A 12,894-nucleotide genomic window follows, 5' to 3' on the forward strand; every position below is an offset into this window, starting at 1 on the left:
ACAGGATGCTAGATGAGCACTGAGCCCTAAACCTGAGAACACAAGAGTATGTCTGAACAGGCCAATGGCTCATTCAGTCCAGCCCAGGGGAAGCCCTCACGTGGTTTCCGGCCAAGAAGCCTTGCTGCCTCCAGCCTCTCCTCCCTCCATAGATTTATCCAAGCCTCTTTCAAAGCCATCCAAGGGGGTGGCCATCCCTGCCTCCTGCCGGGGGGGGGGTAACTACGTACTGTGTGAATTAAGACTTCTATGTATCCTGAATCTTTCAACACTCAGGTTCATTGCCTACCTGTGAGTTCTACTGTCAAGAGCTCTTGTGCTTGGCAATTCGTATCAGTAAGCCTTCTAAATCAATTTTGGGGGACCTGTGGCCCTCTAAATGTTGATAGGCTCTAAGCTCCCTTATGCCTCACCCAGTGTAGCCAGTAACAGGGATAATGGGAATTGTGGTACAGGAAAATCACAGGTTTCCCTATCCCTGTCCTAAATGGGCAGTGATGTGTTTTAAGTCCTCACCCTATGCATCTTGAAATGAACCAAAGGTTTTTTTAAGAGTGGAGAAAGCACACTTTAGTTATTTTTGCTTTCCCCCATATGAATTATGGAAAGAGTTTTGCAGACTTGAATTTAAACACCCTAAACCATGGACCTGTTTCAGCTTTATATGGGATATGTTTGTGAATTCTGCCAGGCAATATTATTGTTTCCATTCGCATATGTCCACGTATTTGAAGGCCACAGCTCAGCAGCAGAGCACCTGACTTGCATGCAGAAGTCCCTGGATTTGATCCCCAAGGGCATCTCCAGGTGGGGCTGGGACAGACCCCCTGCCTGAAACCCCAGAGAGCCATTGCTGCCAGAGAATGCTGAGCTAGATGGACCAATGGACTGGGACAGCATTAAGGTAGCGTCCTATGTTACAAGGCAAGGTTTTGCAACAATTAAACGATATATAAATTTCATTAAATAAAATATCAAGTGAAAGGGGCAAAATTGTTTCGATTCAGAGTTGGGTAACCTATATTGCAACACCAAAAATGACTTTTGCTATCCCACTGGATATTAGACTGGATTATTGCAATGCACTGCATGTGGGTTCTATGTGGGGTTTCAGCTGGTGCAGATGACATGAACATGCTTCCACCAATGCATGGCACCAAGGTTAAAAGATCTGGCACTGGTCACTGAGCCAAGCCCATTGTCCTCATGTCAATGAAGAGTCAAGCCTTTGGTGTTGTGGGTTCAAAGTTATGGCATGTCCTCCCACAAGAAGTTAAGCAGGCACCACCCGTGAGTTTCACACACCTGGTCAGAACTGTTTTGTTTCAGGAGACTTTTGATCCCTAAATGGTTCTCAGATGTTTTATGTTTATTTATTTTTAAACAGATTTTAAATTCATTAAGTTTAAAATTTTGGAGGTTTAATTGGTTTTAATTTTTGTATATTGTGCAATTTATTGTTGTAAACCAATTTAAATTTAAAGTGGAATATAAATCTTTAAATAAACGAAACAGCATTTGTTGTATCAGAAAGTGCAGGTGGTATCCAAATACCACTAACTTTTCATACTCCTGAGAAGCTAGGCATACCAGGTTTAAAAAAGAAAAGTGCAGACCCAGTAGAGTTTAGGCAAGCTGGTGAAGAGTCTGAGTTGCTGCAAAACTCCCAGGGGCTGAAGCAGCTCAGATATAAAAGGTCTGCACTACCAAGTTCCCAGTTTATTGCATAAAACCATGCAAAACATCACACAAAAATACAAACATAAATAAAAGAATGCTTTTTTAAAAAAAATCAGCCCTCCGTAACCATTTCAGAGGCAAGCAATAAAAAGGGAGAGCTCATGGTGTTGCAGTGGTTAGAGTTTTGGACTAACCTTAACTCAGCCATCAAGCTCACTGGGTGACCCAGGGCTGGGCACGGTCACTCAGCCTAACCTCCCTCACAGAGTTCTTGTGAGGACAAAATGAAGAGAGCCACGTGAACCACCTTCGGCTCCTAGGAGGAAAGGTGGGGTAGAAATACAGTCAATCTACAGAAGCCACAGAGAAACCAAACAGGGTCCAGGACGCAGTTTGCAAGTTAAGGTGCATTTCTACGGGATATGTGGATAGGAGCAATTACTGCTTACAGTTTCTATTAGGCAGTTGTTGTTCTGCAAGAAAAGTGAGAACGTGGTGCGTATCAGGTAGGGGGCAGATGTGGTTTCAAACCCAGCAGGTTGGAGTGCCAAAGGTTCCCCACTCTACTCTTTTCAATAACCTTTCATTCAGCATTCAGAATTCACCAGGCACATTTTACACCTGGCTACTGGCCACTTGCAACCAAGTGGAGATGACTGGGCACCAGAATGGCACCTGCCATCTCTACAATGCCCAGGGATCCTTGGATTTTCCCTGTTTGCACCCCATCCTGTTAAATTCTATCCATTCTATTTTATCTGCACAATCAGCATGAATTTCAGGAACCAAACAGTTGAAAAATACGACTTTCAAGCTGACTGGCCCCAAAATGGCAACTAGGCATTCCGTTTTGGAGAGTGTAACCCTGGTTTAAGGAGCCATGTGGCACCTGGCTTATATACCTGAGCCTCTAACAGTGCTTCCACTGGTGGAGTAATGCTGCACTCCCACATTTTCTGCAAGGTTGACTTAAAGGCTTCTGGTTGTGCACAAGGCATTCTGAAAGAGGCAGCTGTCTTGCTGTCATTGTGACTTCAGTCCAGACTCCCTGCCAGCTGCGTGTGCCAGAAGGCGCATCCAGGGCAGTAGATTCTAAGCTATTCCACTCACTGCACTAGATGCACCTTAGCACAAACAGCCTTAGAGTATCCCCAGGCAGATGGAAAGGGAAAGAGGGCCAGCCTGCTCCTCCACCTGAGGAAGGGGGGCAGCCATCACACAGATTGCCACACTGATGCTGAAGTGCAAAGACTGCAGTAGGTGATGAAATACTACCTGCACTATAAGCACTTTTGCACCACTGATGGCTCATGCAGAATGCAGAAGACTCAGAAACTTCCTTGCTGCAAAATTCTTCTGCAAACACTGATAAACTGGCATCCGTTGGTTGTCCGAAGGACCATTGCTGCTCTATTCCAGGGAATAACTGTTGGGGTTTTTTTTAATTAAAAAAAAGGGAGGGTGAGAGAAGAGAGAAAAAAAGAACTAAGTTAGCACTAACTTGCACTAAGAAAAAAATGCCCAATAAACTCTCAAAGACCCTCTCCCCCACCCAAATACAAATTTTCAGTAAAAGGGAAATTTGCAAGAAATTGGGTGCAAGCAGTTTATCAAGGGTCTGAGCTCAGTACAGTGGTACCTCAGATTACAGATGCTTCAGGTTACAGACGCTTCAGGTTACAGACTCTGCTAACCCAGAAATAATACCTCGGGTTAAGAACTTTGCTTCAGGATGAGAACAGAAATCGTGCTCCAGCGGCGCGGCAGCAGCGGGAGGCCCCATTAGCTAAAGTAATGCTTCAGGTTAAGAACAGTTTCAGGTTAAGAACAGACCTCCGAAACGAATGAAGTACATAACCAGAGGTACCACTGTATCAACAGGCAGCTCATCACACTTTGACTGACCTTTTCCTCTCTATCAGCAACTGATTTTCGAGTGCAACTGGTTCTGCAGCAGCAGACCCCTTGCTGTTTTTTTAACAAAACTGTTACCAGGAGAAAAATATAGGATGGTGGTACTCAAGGTTTCCAGTTAACTCAACTGGAAACCTTGAGTTATTTATACATTTCACAGGAGATAAACCAGGTTTACAAATCATTCTGGAGTCCTGAATGTTATTTTAGGCTAGGATTCAAATCCCCACTCCTGCATGAAACTCACTGTGACCAGGTCCTATCTACAACAATCCCATGAAACTGCCCTGTGCAATTGGGTTCCTAATCAGTCTCCTTCTCCTGACCCATTTTTTCATTGTCTATAACAGCTTCTAATGGTTAGCAACGGTTGTAAGCTTGTGCCTTCCTTAGGGGCAAATGGCAGGTACTGATATTATATTATAATCATTGAACTGGCAATCGTGTCATTAAGCTGTGCCAAAATGCAAACATGCTTTGTCTTGGAACATGCCCATTTATAGTTAGATGTTTCTTTGCAAAAAGAACTAGATGAAAGCTTCCACTTTCATTGTAAGTTTAGTACAAGCCAAATGTCTTTTGTTCAAGGCTTCACAGGCACCTTTTCCAGCCTTTATTCCAAGTTATGCCTGTGCTCTCCAAGGCTCAGTTTCACCATCTTCTTCAGAGAAGTGGGAGTCAAGGCAAAGAAGAAATTCAGAATTATTCTGCACTACATTTTAGCTATATAGCATCACTGCACACTTCTAGTATCTTCCCTACAACATGGAGATACGGAATTGCTTCTTCTGAAAAGATTATAAAGTTTCTTGCATACAATAATTAAAGATGATGCCAAAGACCAAGCCAGCTCTCTGATCCAAAACACCAACCTCAGGTCAATCCTGTAGGTTCTGCTTAGAGAATATGAAGTCTACAGATCAATGAAGGGGAGTTGCATTTTAGGGAGATTATAAACCCAATCACAAACTCCTCTTCACCCCACAAGTAGCATTCTGCCCTCTTAATGCTGCTAAATTTGTTCTTTTTAATATTGACAAAGTGCATAATTCCAACAATACACACCCAACACACCCAAGCAAGAGTAAGCTCAGTCCTTTGAAAAGGCTGCCTGAATTAATCAAGCAAGATTCATAATTGTACACCCTACTAAGGTTAATTGAGCTGCGTTTCTGGGCTTCCTTCAAAGATTCGCATAATGAATCAACAGAAAACCTAAACGAAAAATACATCAACTCTGCCTTCTTTCCTCCCCCCCCCCATCAAACTGCAATAAAGAAATAAAAAGCTTTTGCAGCTTTCAAAAATGTTGAAGCCTCACGATCTGAGAAGTTAAGGAAACTGTGAGGGGAAGGGAATTAAAAGGTCAGGCAACCTGCCCCTTTGCAGCCCCCTCCGCATCTGGCCAGGTCCTTAAACGATGCGGACAGGGGCAGATTCATTATGAGGGGCTCTCACCGCTAGTTCCTGGGAGAGCTTGGAAACAGTTTTTCGAGGGGTGGGGGGCATCCGTAGCCCTTTCCTCCAAGCCCACCACGTGCAAACGGGGACGGCGGGCAAGAAGAGCGCGCGCCCGGGCTTGCGCCCCTCGTGCTGCGATTAAAGAGAAAGGGACCGCCGAGGCATTGTGGGAAAGGGAGCTCGCTATTCAAAGTGCCAAAAACGCGCCAAGCCCGGCCTCCCCCGCCTCGACAGCCCGCAGCTCACTCGCGCGAACCCACGCGGGCTAAGAGGCTGCGAAACCCACCAACCGCCCGCGCGGCTGAACTCAGGAGAGCCCCCCTCGGACCCCCCCCGCCCCTGCAATCAAACCCCGCCGACCCTCGCTGCAAACTTCCACTGCGCCTTCCTTTCCTCGGCCCCCCCAGCCGAAAAATGAAAGGCCACACCATGCACGGGCTCCCTCTGACTCTGCAGAGGTGACGGGCGCATCGCATTGCCCCCAGGAAGGCTCGATCTCGTTCCTGCCGCCCTGCAAACTCCGAAGCGCGCAATGCTAAAATAAATAATTATAAACTTCCTCGGGGACTGTCGCTGTACAGCGTTTGGTTTTCGCTTTTTTATATATATATGCATATACTTTTGCAAAAGTTTCCCGGCGCCGATCCCTGCCTGCCTTCCTTCCGCAGGGCGATGCAACTCCCGCCCCTGACCCAAAGCCGGAGCGAGAGAAAGGAGGGCGCCTCGGCGGCCAGGGGCCCCTTTGTCTCCATGCCTGGGCTGCAGACGCGGGCGGCAGCGTCGGTGCGCCAGCCCAGCTCTCCTCCTCCCTCCCCCCGCCTTCCCAAAAAAGTTTGCGCACCCTTTGCGCTGTTACCCCGTAGGCGAGATGCTCGGAGCGGCGGAACGACGAAGACACCGGGTGCGCGGCTGCCTCCCCCGCGTGCGCGGTGCGTGCGCGGTGGCTGCAACCTGGGCTCCTCGAGTCCCGGGCGCACCGCTTCCTTCGCCTCCAGCGCGTGGTGCTGCGAGCCTCCTGCCAGGGAACTACAAGCCCCGGCATACCTCGCGGGAAAGCACATGCGCGGAGGGGCAGACGTTCTTCTTGCTCCCCCTCCCCCCCAGAGAAAGAGGGAAAACCTCCCTTCCCACCCACCCCCGACCCCCGCCATGTGCACGAGCAACAATGCATCTTTTAAGAGATGCAAGGAAATAACGTTTTTAAATGATTATTTTTTGTTGGGGCGGGTGGAAACCTGCAGAAGGAAGCGATGCGCTCCTCGGACGCGTGCACGCGTAAAAACAATTTAACACCCCTCTCCTCCCATCTAGCCGGGCTCCTCTTTTTTTTTTTTTTTTAGGGAAGGATCCCAGGACAAAGGGAAGGATTTTGCAAAGGATGGAAGGGGCGCTGGGAGGATCTCGCGCCCTCACCCTGCGCAAAGAAAGGCAGCGCCTGCATTGTTGCTGCGCTTGCTGGAGATCCGGAGACGGCAGCCATGAGCGTCATGCGAGTTTTGCAAAAGTGGTATCCGCCGCCGCCGCCCCCCCCCCCGGACCTTGGCCGGCTGCACTCGTAAGAACGGAGTTTGCAAAGAAAAGCACCATCCCGCGCACCCCAAAGCCAGCAGATCCACGCGCAAAATGTGTGCACGCGCTCACTCCCACTCCTACAGGTGGCTTTTCACACGAAAGAGGCGGCCTTTGCAAAAGGCTGGATTTTGCAGCCGCTTTTGCAGATTTGCAGGGAGGAAGCTGCAAAGTACGTGTAAGCGCCAGAGATCAAAGGAAGGAAGGCGCTTTAAAATCAAAGGTGCGCGCGCGCTTTGCACCACCTCCCCGCTTGTTCTGCTGGAAAGAGCAAGAGAGGAAGATAAACACGTTACCTTTAGGTCCTGGTGCAAAAGGCTGCTATTAAAAAAGAGAAGAGAGATTTACGAAAGTGGCGCGAAGACAATGTCATGTGACCACCACCCGAGGCGTCCCCTTTTGCCAGACAGCCAAATGAAGAAGAGGGGGAGGAGCACATCCGCTCCCCACGCAATCAGCATAATTAATTGTGTCCTGCAGTTGAGCCCACTTGGCCAATAGGAGCCCAAGGAAATCCAGCCCCGTCCGCGCATCTTGGAGGAAGAACAACTTTTTTATTTGGCGGCACATCGTTCTGTGCAATGATACAAGCATCCTGCAAAGTTTTCAGCAGCTTCATTCACAACCTTGTGGCCGAAGAGAGATTTGAAACGACGTCTCCCTCGTGTATGATGATGATATTTTAAAAAATAGTTTTTGATGCTACTTCCCAAGGTAAAAATGTAAAGCCATCTTCATTTAGAATTCTCTGACTGGATATTTTAATAAGGCTACAATCATAAACTTACTAAGTTGTGCCAAACATTTTGTCATCTTTATGATTACAGTACAGACTTATTAAAATCTCCAGTTAGAGATTTAAATGAAGATGGCTTTACATTTACTGCTTAATATGTAAATGAAAATAAATGTATATACAGCATTTAAAACCAAGAATACAAAGAAATACGTCCGAAAGAACAGAGAACCCATCAACGGAACATTCAGTTTAATATAAATAGACAATAAAACAGAAGTGTGTAGTGAACCTTGTAAGCCCGGGAATGCTTGTTTAGATAGATGGGTCTGTAGGAGGTGTTTAAAGCTTTTCAGTTTCTGCCTCTGAACAGAGTGTAGGAAGGAGGTTGTTCCAGACTGGATGAGACCCCAGCAAAAGCTGTGCAGTACCTCTGAATAAACACACTTGGGATTGAACTGTTAGTGCTTTTCGTTCCTTAGACGTCCCTCTCCTTTTATGACAATATAATTTTAAAGTAGGGATTGATGATGATTATTATTATTATTATTATTATTATTATTATTATTTTGCAAACACCTCTCCTTGTCAGAAGGGATTGATACATATAGTGGACTGATCCACTCTGCAGCCCCAAGTCAGTCTGCATTTATTTTCTATTTCTATGTATTTATTTGGGAAGCTTTGCATATCAGATAATCAAACAGCTCTCTAAGTGGTGCACATGATAAAACTTTCATCACAACATCTCACAATATAGATAGCTAAATTATGTCCGGACAGGCTTACTGAAATAAGCTTAAGCAAGAGAGGGAGGGGTCTTATGCCAAGGGTCAATAGGCAGAGGGAGAATGTACATCCTCATAGCAACTTTGGGCTGCGAGAGAGTAGCTGGCGCAGGGGCTCACCAGGTGAAGCTCATGTATGAGTGGGGAGTTGAACCCAGATCTCCCCACCCCATGTCCAACACTTGAACCACTACCCCACAGGGACACAGGGGCTCTGCACATAATGAGGAGGGCATTTCACACATTGGATGAAGTAGTAGGCTCTCTTACAAATTGGTTAGCCATTAAAGTGCTACAAGACTATTTGTTGTTGTTCTTAATAAAGGAGCAATTCAATGTCACCTCCACCTCGATTGCCTGAGTCCTCAGCACCTTTCGCCACATTTCGTGGAGTTTCACAAAGATCTAACATATTCAGAATGTACACCACTGGTGTCCAGATCGATTTTTATGCTAGACACAGATTATTCTACTTCACATATTTTATGTTTTGTTTCATTTTTAATATACTGCACAGCACTCAGAAAATATTTGCATTAGCAGTCTGTAAATTATAATAAATAAATTTGTTTTGGGTTTTTAAATTCTCTTATTCACACTGAAATAAAAAAACTACAACATATTAAAAAGGAGGATTAGATTATTTCAGGGAATGGAGATCTCTACAGAACAAAAGGTAGCCTCCACATTCTCTACCCTTCTCCCCCCCCCCCAAGAAGAATGTGTTCAAAACAGCTACAGCCCGCAAAAAGCACGTGATCCCCTCCTGTTCTTTTTTAACCAACCCTGTGGTCAAGCTGAGGCTAAAAGCTAAGAGCTTGTGACCCCTCAGTCTCTCCCCTCCCTCCTCCCAGGCCACTACTGCCCTGAGCTCCAAAACGAAAGAAAAAACTTAGTGATGGTTGTCTTTTAAAAAAAAATGTTAGGTGAACAATGCTTAGCTTTTGCTCTCTCCCTCTTCTGCAGTGCAATCCTATATACGTATACTCAAAAATAACTCTCACCAAGTTCAGTGTGAATTCCTCCCAAGCCAGGGCATGGAGGATCACAGCCTTAGACCACCACCCACCAGAGGGAAGAAAGGGGCCTTGTTTAACCAAAATGTGTTAGAGGCTGTGGAGTCTTTGGGGTATTGCTGGTGTTCCCCTCCAGTTTCCAGTGCTAAACTGCGTGAACATTTTCTTTCCAATCTAGTCTTTGCTTCTAATTACCCACAGTGCTTTCAATAAATGCATTTCATTTTTTTTAAATATAATTTTTATTGAATTTTCAAATTTTAATACAAAGCAAAAAAGAAAGAAGAAAGAAAGGAAAAAGAAGAAAGAAAAAAGATTCAATAAATGCATTTCAGGGGTTCAAATTATTTTTCTCATCTCACTGTATCAGGAATTACCTGAGAAACAGTAAATACCTAGGAAAGTGGAAGCAAGGAGGCCACAAACTACCTATTCTCTTTAGATCAAAAGTTTTTTTAAAGATCCCATTCACCCTTTTTCCTGAGAGGGACTTCTAAACCTGATTCAGATCACAGGATCTGAAGAAGGAATGCCAGCTCAGTCAACAACATGAGAAGCATATTTATAGAGAAATTTGTGTGCATAATTTGCAGCTGACCTTAAATGTGCATTGGCAGGCATTGAAAGAGGATTAGATGCAAGCAATACATATATACATGGTGTATTCAGTATTCTACGATTAACAAACCTCCCATTTGATTCTGAAATAAAATTAAGTACCTCTTCTAACCTCAACTATTGGCAACTTAGATTCGAACAACAGCAAAGGGGGGGGGGAGTCAGTCCCCATGGAAACCAGCAAGCTTTGTTTGTTGCACAAGAAGAAATTAGCTCTTGTACAACTGTTATTTACTACAGTTTATTTACAGTTTGCTACTGTTATTTACTACAGTTAGTTTCTCTTTTTACAGTCTAGAGGGCCAACTTAATTTATATTTTAAGGGAGAGCCTTCTGCAGTTCTATTATAGTTGTTGTTTTGGCCAGTGTGCATATCTGAGATTAAGCAAAGGGCCCTGCCTAACAGGCATCAAATACAGCAGATTCCACAGATGATGTGGGAAGAGGCTATTTTGTCACTGGATACATTTGCAAAAACGATCTGCGTCCTGAAACAATTTGAGCAGACATGTTCCTTTGTGTTGCTCAGAGTGTGGTGTTAGATTTCTCACAGCTAGATGAAATGTTTTCTTGCTGCTTTATACACACACCCAAATATCTATGTGTCCTTATTAAGTGAAGTAAATCATTTAGGGAGCCCAGAGCCCCAAAATGGAGAAGAAATTTAAGCAATGAAATTGAAAACTGCATTTTTAAAGTTAGTTTCATTCATGGCAATTTGTCAATTTTTGAGAAAATCAGCATTGTGGTGAGCAAATGGAAACAAGCATTATATTTGCTACAGTGGGTGTTTTAAGAATGTGCAGTAGCAAACAGAAAACTACTTTAGAAGTTAGCTGTAGTTATTTACCTGATTAAATAGTTAATTCGGTTTTTAAAAAGATAACACCCACTAAAATATTTCTCAGAAACATGTACATCCCAGGAAAAAAATATTTGTCCCCTGTACAAACTATTTGAAGATATTTTAGAATAATGCTCTGCACGTTTCAAGAGATAAATTTTCTGGCTGCATTTAAATATATATTAAAACAGTTTATGCAGTACAACTTAGGAATCAATTAAGCATTTGTTTATGTCAATTTAATAAAGACAGCATGTGTATTTCTGTAACTTTATCTGCTTCCCAGACCCTTTTGGCTTCTAGTTCAGCATATCATCCTCTGGGTTTGCAAATGAAATGGAACCTCAGTTAAAAAAGGTGATTAATATAAATATAAGTTACCCTCTTGTTTTTACCCAGTTAACAAGTTAGCAGAGAAAACTAAGTAATTTTACTAATCTATGCTAATTTTACTAATCTATGCTAATTTTACTAATCTATGCTATGTGAAGGGTTTTTCAGAATGCATAATTTGCACTCTTTGTAACCTTTCAAAGAACACTTAATAATATTAACACATTAAATTTTAAGAAGTTAAGGGATATATACACAATACACATACAGATTTTAAGCACCTTTTCCCTACTTATTTTCTAGTTATTCTGAGTGTCCCTTTTCTAGTTTTTAATGTGCTTTTTCCTGCTGGATTCACACTCTTTTAAGTATTGTCTTGAGTCTTCTTTTCCAGTCTCAGAATGAGAAGAATATATTGACAGTTTTTGTGCTGGGGAGAACTAGTCTCAGTGAAATCTTATTCATATTAAGGGAACGAAAGCATATAAAAAGCAGCAAAAATAAAGGCAACCTCGCCTCACTATCACAATATTGCAGGGAGGAAAGTTTTTCATATAAAAACCTATAAAGATTCCCTATTCAAAGAGGGGAGCAGAAATAACCCCCAAAGCTCTAGAACCCCGTGGGAATCTTTGCTGCCATTAAAAATAATTTAGAGGTTCAGAATACTGTATGAAGTCAATGGATGAGCAGCTACTAGAGGGTATTCAGGATTGTGTAATGTAATTCTTTTAAAAAAAGTGAATGTCATTTTCTTGAAGCCTTTCTCATTTGATGGGGGGGGGGAGAGACCTTCTGGCAGCCACCGTATGTATTGCTGACTCCAGTAAAATAGGTGGTGAAATCACTTCCCCACCCCCTGCCAATTAAATTAATTTATCACAGATCGCAATAAACAGTATCTTCAATGTCAATAGCAGAATAGTGTTCTAATGTCTTGATGACCTATGCATTGTGTAAAGAGTAAAGTTCAAACATGCAAAATGTTAGCCATTATTTCCATAGGTTTAAATATTTATCAACACATTGCTTTTGTTAAGACTATATTTGCAACATGTAGAGTTTATTCTCCTTGTGTTTGCAACAGAGTCCTATCATTTTAATTTTTTCACTTCTGAGTCATTTTTCTTTTTTGTTTACTTATAATTTCACCAGTAAAATCAAATTCTTTCCCTGCACAAATTTAGGAACATGATAGATGTCCTTTCCTAGAGCTCTTTCTCGCAAAGCAAAAGGAAGAATTAAGAAATATCTTCTTATGATTGCAAAACATAACCTATTCATATGTTTTGTAAATTAAACCTTCTGCAACTGTTTTGCAAATGAAAAACTGAACCAGAGGTATTTACATACATGTAAAATTGGCCACACCTGCACCAATGTAAAAAAAACAACACCCCACAGACTTGTTTTCATGAACACATTGGGCAAACAGTATTATGCAATCTGATATATTATTATCATCATCATCATCATCATTATTATTTTATTTATACCCCGCCCATCAGGCTGGGCCTCCCCAGCCACTCTGGGCGGCTTACAAAAAAATATTAAAATATAGTGGTCTGCTAAACATGAAAAGCTTCCCTAAACAGGGCTGCCTTCAGATGTCTTCTAAAAGTCTGGTAGTTGTTGTTCTCTTTGACATCTGACCAGGGAGAGTTCCTCTTCTCCTATTCCTCATAAATTCCCATTTTGTCTTTTTTGTTGTCTTTTGGGTGATGCCTTCTTAACATTTTGTGAGTGTAAATTCCCATAGCCGTCCTCCTTTGGTGTTCAGTTCCCTTTCCCCACGGGCACTGCGGCTGGATGCCTTATGTCTCTCATGCACATGCGTACAAATACTTGCACATGAACTCTTAAGTCATCACATAGTCCACAGCCTGCCAGGCCCCGTACACATTAACAAGGCTTATTTGGAATGGTTCATAACA

The 12,894-nt window shown here is 43.2% G+C and overlaps 1 long non-coding RNA gene across 1 annotated transcript; it reads right to left on the reverse strand.

Moving 5' to 3' along the window:
* Positions 1 to 1,706: 1,706 nt before the first annotated feature.
* LOC309361373 lies at positions 1,707 to 3,640 on the reverse strand. The gene is made up of 2 exons (XR_014164458.1): positions 2,956 to 3,640; positions 1,707 to 1,996 (listed from the first exon to the last, which is right to left on the reverse strand). It is a non-coding gene; the product is annotated as an uncharacterized lncRNA (long non-coding RNA).
* Between the last annotated feature and the right edge of the window lie 9,254 nt (positions 3,641 to 12,894).

This window comes from Podarcis melisellensis (assembly GCF_964234715.1).
Source record: "Podarcis melisellensis genome assembly, chromosome: Z".
Lineage (NCBI taxonomy): Eukaryota > Metazoa > Chordata > Lepidosauria > Squamata > Lacertidae > Podarcis > Podarcis melisellensis.